This window comes from Apostichopus japonicus, chromosome 5 (assembly GCF_037975245.1).
Source record: "Apostichopus japonicus isolate 1M-3 chromosome 5, ASM3797524v1, whole genome shotgun sequence".
Lineage (NCBI taxonomy): Eukaryota > Metazoa > Echinodermata > Holothuroidea > Aspidochirotida > Stichopodidae > Apostichopus > Apostichopus japonicus.
The window spans coordinates 641,706-647,042 of record NC_092565.1 but is presented as its reverse complement, the minus strand read 5'-3'; the positions used below and the strand labels follow the sequence as shown (position 1 = coordinate 647,042).

General features: G+C 58.5%; 3 non-coding genes across 3 annotated transcripts in view; all 3 read left to right on the top strand.

Moving 5' to 3' along the window:
- The first annotated feature begins 324 nt into the window (after window positions 1-324).
- LOC139968329 (small subunit ribosomal RNA) lies at window positions 325-2,202 on the top strand. The gene has a single exon (XR_011793335.1). It is a non-coding gene; the product is annotated as a small subunit ribosomal RNA (ribosomal RNA).
- A 605-nt stretch (window positions 2,203-2,807) lies between these two features.
- Window positions 2,808-2,967, top strand: LOC139968486 (5.8S ribosomal RNA). Its single transcript, XR_011793482.1, has one exon. It is a non-coding gene; the product is annotated as a 5.8S ribosomal RNA (ribosomal RNA).
- A 434-nt stretch (window positions 2,968-3,401) lies between these two features.
- The window catches only part of LOC139968434 (large subunit ribosomal RNA), a 4,029-nt gene continuing 2,093 nt past the window's right edge, over window positions 3,402-5,337 (top strand). The window contains exon 1 of the ribosomal RNA XR_011793431.1: window positions 3,402-5,337. This exon is cut by the window's right edge and continues 2,093 nt beyond it. This is a non-coding gene — a ribosomal RNA (large subunit ribosomal RNA).

Below are 5,337 nucleotides of genomic sequence, written 5' to 3'. Positions count from 1 at the left end.
CGCTCGGTACGGGCTTTTTCATCCAAGCAACGAATGCACGCTCGAGGCGTGCGATTGCTCTCCCCTGTTCCAGTGGACGAGCCGTCGCCCTCCCGCGTCGCTTCGAACCGGTCCCGTCTCCGAGGCGGGACCACTGCGACTCCTCTCGAGACGACCCAGTCGACTCGGGTAGAGATACACACCTCGAGAATCCCTTCGGGCGGTTCTTCGATCACTGTACCGTAATAGCACGGCATCGACAATTGAGAATTCAGAGAGAGAGAGAGGGGAGTGCGAGAGCGACTCCCGGACGGCGAACGGGCCCAGCCCGGTTCTGTCGACCGTTACCTGGTTGATCCTGCCAGTAGTCATATGCTTGTCTCAAAGATTAAGCCATGCACGTCTAAGTACAATCCTGAACATACAAGAGAAACTGCAGATGGCTCATTAGATCAGTTATGGTTTATTGGAGAAAGTCTTATACCATGGATAACTGTGGTAATTCTAGAGCTAATACATGCAACAAAGCGCCGACCCTTCGGGGGAAGCGTGCTCTTATTAGGAACAAGGCCAGCCCGGTCCTTTCGGGGTCCGGTCTCCGCTGGTGAACTCTAGATAATCATGCCGATCGCACGGTCTTGCACCGGCGACGCTCCCTTCAAAAGTCTGCTCTATCAACTTTCGATGGTAAGTTATGCGCTTATCATGGTTGTGACGGGTAACGGAGAATCAGGGTTCGATTCCGGAGAGGGAGCCTGAGAAACGGCTACCACATCCAAGGAAGGCAGCAGGCACGCAAATTACCCACTCCTGACACGGGGAGGTAGTGACAAAAAATAACGATACAGGCCTCTTCGGAGGCCCTGTGATCGGAATGAGTACACTTTAAATCCTTTAACGAGGATCTACTGGAGGGCAAGTCTGGTGCCAGCAGCCGCGGTAATTCCAGCTCCAGCAGCGTATATTAAATTTGCTGCAGTTAAAAAGCTCGTAGTCGGATTTCTGGCCGGGGCGGGCGGTCCGCCGTGAGGCGTGCACTGCCCGTTCCCCTTCTCCCCGTCAAACGGGAGTCGTGGGAGATTTTTCCCGGCCAGTGATTCGGTTGGTCGTGCGGTGCTCTTAACTGAGTGCCGTGCGAGACTGGAACGTTTACTTTGAGAAAATTGAAGTGTTCAAAGCAGGCCAAAGTGCCCGAACAGCTCAGCATGGAATAGTGGAAGAGGACCTCGGTTCTATTTCGTTGGTCTTGAGATCCTGAGGTAATGATCAAGAGGGACTGCCGGGGGCATTCGTATTGCGGCGTGAGAGGTGAAATTCTTGGATCGTCGCAAGACGCCCGACAGCGAAAGCATTTGCCAAGAATGTCTTCATTGATCAAGAACGAAAGTCGGAGGATCGAAGGCGATCAGATACCGCCCTAGTTCCGACCATAAACGATACCGACTCGTAATTCGCCGGCGTTCCTCCCATGACGCGGCGGGCAACTCTCCGGAAAACCAAAGTCTTTGGGTTCCGGGGGAAGTATGGTTGCAAAGCTGAAACTTAAAGGAATTGACGGAAGGGCACCACCAGGAGTGGAGCCTGCGGCTTAATTTGACTCAACACGGGGAAACCTACCCGGCCCGGACACAGTGAGGATTGACAGATTGAGAGCTCTTTCTTGATTTTGTGGATGGTGGTGCATGGCCGTTCTTAGTTGGTGGAGTGATTTGTCTGGTTAATTCCGATAACGAACGAGACTCTTGCTTGCTAAATAGTCCGGCCACCCGTCGTGGTGAGCCGCGAACTTCTTAGAGGGACAAATGGCTTTCAGCCATACGAGATGGAGCAATAACAGGTCTGTGATGCCCTTAGATGTCCGGGGCCGCACGCGCGCTACACTGGCGCAAGCAGCGGGTACATTTGCCCTCGGCCGAAAGGTCCGGGTAATCCGCTGAGACTTCTCCGTGCTGGGGACAGGGACTTGTAATTGTGTCCCTTGAACGAGGAATTCCAAGTAAACGCGAGTCATCAGCTCGCATTGATTACGTCCCTGCCCTTTGTACACACCGCCCGTCGCTACTACCGATCGAATGACTTAGTGAGGCCATCGGATCGACCGTCTGGCACCCCCGGCTTCGGCCGGTTGTCGAGGCGCGACGAGAAGACGGTCAAACTTGATCATTTAGAGGAAGTAAAAGTCGTAACAAGGTTTCCGTAGGTGAACCTGCGGAAGGATCATTAACAGAACCCTTCCCCTCCGTGATCGGAGAGGGAACAAAGGGGGAATGTCGGAAAAGCCGTCACAGAGAGACACGCGGAGAGAGCAAATTGGAAAAGCCGGGGGGACTCGAGCGGGGTTTTCACCGCCTCCTTCCCCGTTCCACGGTCGAGGTCAGACCCCGCGCTTCGCCTTCGCTCTCTCCGACAAAAAGGAGACGGGCGTGTCACACACAGACCAGCCCGGGGAGTACCCGGTTCTTCTCTCGTCGTCTGTCTCACGGAGTCTCGCGCTCCCGGTAGCTTCGAGGGAGAAGTCCCGCAAGGGTGGAGACGCCGTCGCCGTCCGCGGCGCGGCGCTCCTCGAGGCATTCTCCGCAGGGCAGAGAAGGGGCACCGGTGTCGCCCGATTTCCCCCCAGTCGGCGAGTCTGACTCGCGCGACCCGCCCTCGCGGCGGTGGGGGGAAGGAGGGAGCCCGCTTCCCCCCTCGGCTCGACGGAGGATATTTCTTTCCAGTCACAAGCAAAGAAGGCACAGAGTCCCCGTGTCCTTTCTCCTTCCGTTCCACTTCTTCCCTCGGCTCTGAGGAGAGTTTGCGAACGCGGGAGTCTTCCAGTGGCAAATGACAATTCTTGGTGGTGGATCACTCGGCTCGTGCGTCGATGAAGAACGCAGTTAGATGCGAGAATTCATGTGAATTGCAGAACTCACTGATCATCGACTTATTCGAACGCAAATGGCGGCTCGGGGATGCTCTGCTCCTCGAGCCACGTCCGTCTGAGCGTCTGAAGACAATCACTCACAGAGTCGGCGTGTTCGCGCGCCGGAGGAGCGCCCGGCCGCAGCCGTCCCTTCGACGGCCGGCTGCGTCGGGTCAGTGTCAGATGGAGTTCTGTGATGTCGGCGCCGGTGAAACTCGGCGAGCAGGCTCGATCGGTAACCGGGGGTTCGTCGGTCGTGCGACGTGCCATCGGGGTGTAGACGTATGCGCCCGTGGTGCGGTCCAGCGTCCGACCCCCCGGAACGGTCGAGGAGCCTCTGCCGGGCAGAGCCGGTCGACCCAATCGCGGGGTCTCTCGTCCTCCCGTCTGCGTTCTCGCAGGCGCATGGTAGGCCACCCTTTCCCGCCGGCGACCCGATTCTTCGGGGAGCGCCGGGGAAGGAGAGACCCCGGGTCGCCGCTATGACTCCGATCACGTTCCACGTGTCTTTCACGATTCCAGACCTCAGATCGGATGAGATTACCCGCTGGATTTAAGCATATCACTAAGCGGAGAGAAAAGAAACTAACAAGGATTCCTTCAGTAGCGGCGAGCGAAGCAGGAAGAGCCCATCGCCGAATCCCCGCGCCCGTTTGCGGTGCGAGGGACCTGTGGCGTAAGGAAACTGAACTCCGGTCGACAGAGTCCGGCCGCAGTCCACTGTGATCGGGGCTGCAGCTTACCCGCAGCGGGTGTAAGGCCCGTAGGGCGGACTCGAAGGCCGGAGGGAAAGCTTTCCAAGAGTCGGGTTGTTTTAGAATGCAGCCCAAAGAGGGGTGGTGAACTCCATCCAAGGCTCAATACTATGCACGAGACCGATAGTCAACAAGTACCGTGAGGGAACGTTGAAAAGAACTTTGAAGAGAGGGTTCAACATTGCGTGAAACTGCCAAGAAGTAAACGGATGAGTGCCGCATGCTACATGGGGCGTCCGGTTGATTCAGGCGCGGTCGGCGCGGCAGCGTGTGCGGGTTCGGATCCCTCGGGACCGACCCGCGGCGCTTCGCCGTCCGGTCCGCGTCGCACTTCTACCGTTCGGCGCCCTTCCCGGCGACCGACCGAAGAGCGGAGCAGAGGGGCGGGCGAGGCTGCGGCGTGCGGGGGCTTCGGCCCTCGCCGTCTTACGCCGCCCGTCACGGTTGCTCACTGCGCTCTCTGTCGAGGACTCTGCGTGACGGCCTGCCCCCCCGGGGGTTCAGGCAGCGGGGTCCGGGCCACCGGCGTCTCCGTCGGTCGCGTGCACAGCTTGCTGTCGCGTGGCCGGCGGGATCCGGAGGGTCCGGTCTCGCCGCGGCTTCGGCCGAAGCGGAGGGTCTGTCGGGCGTGAGCGAGGCCTCCTCATTCGACCCGTCTTGAAACACGGACCAAGGAGTCTAAGCAGGCTTGCAAGTCGAGGGGGTCTACCGAAACCTATCCTGGCATAACGAAAGTGAAGGTCGGCACAGGGCCGTCACGAGGCGGGATCCCGGCCCTCTGGGTCGGGCGCACCGCCACCCCGTTCCGTCCGGCTCGTCCGGTGGAGCGGAGGAAGAGCAAGCATGCTAAAACCCGAAAGATGGTGAACTATGCTCGGGCAGGAGGAAGCCAGAGGAAACTCTGGTGGATGTCCGCAGCGGTTCTGACGTGCAAATCGATCGTCCGACCTGAGTATAGGGGCGAAAGACTTATCGAACCATCTAGTAGCTGGTTCCTTCCGAAGTTTCCCTCAGGATAGCTGGTGCTCGGGAGATATTCGTGAACAATTTTATCTGGTAAAGCGAATGATTAGAGGCCTTGGGGCCGAAACGACCTCAACCTATTCTCAAACTTTCAATTGGTAAGAGGTCCGACTCGCTGGCTTGGAGCCGGACGAGTGAGAATGAACGAGTGCTCAGTGGGCCACTCTTGGTAAGCAGGACTGGCGCTGTGGGATGAACCAAACGCCTGGCTAAGCCGTCCGACTCGGTCGCACATCAGAGCCCACAAAAGGTGTTGGTTGATACAGACAGCAGGACGGTGGCCATGGAAGTCGGCATCCGCTAAGGAGTGTGTAACAACTCACCTGCCGAATCAACTAGCCCTGAAAATGAATGGCGCTGAGCGTGATGGCTGTGCCGGGCCGTCGGGGCAAGGAGAACCGAATAGAGTCGGCCTCGACGAGTAGGAAGGACGCCACGGTGAGCTAAGAAGCGGTCCGGGCGAGAGCCCGCGTGGAGCCGCCGTGGGCGCAGATCTTGGTGGCAGTAGCAAATACTCTAACGAGAGCCTGGAGGGCCGAGTTGCGGAGAAGGGTTCCATGTGAACAGCAGTTGCACATGGGTCAGTCGATCCTAAGCCCTAGGGAAGTTCCGCTCCGAGCGGCCGCGAGAGCCACGCCGACCTCCCTCCCGGGAACGGCGGGGTGATCGCACCCTGGG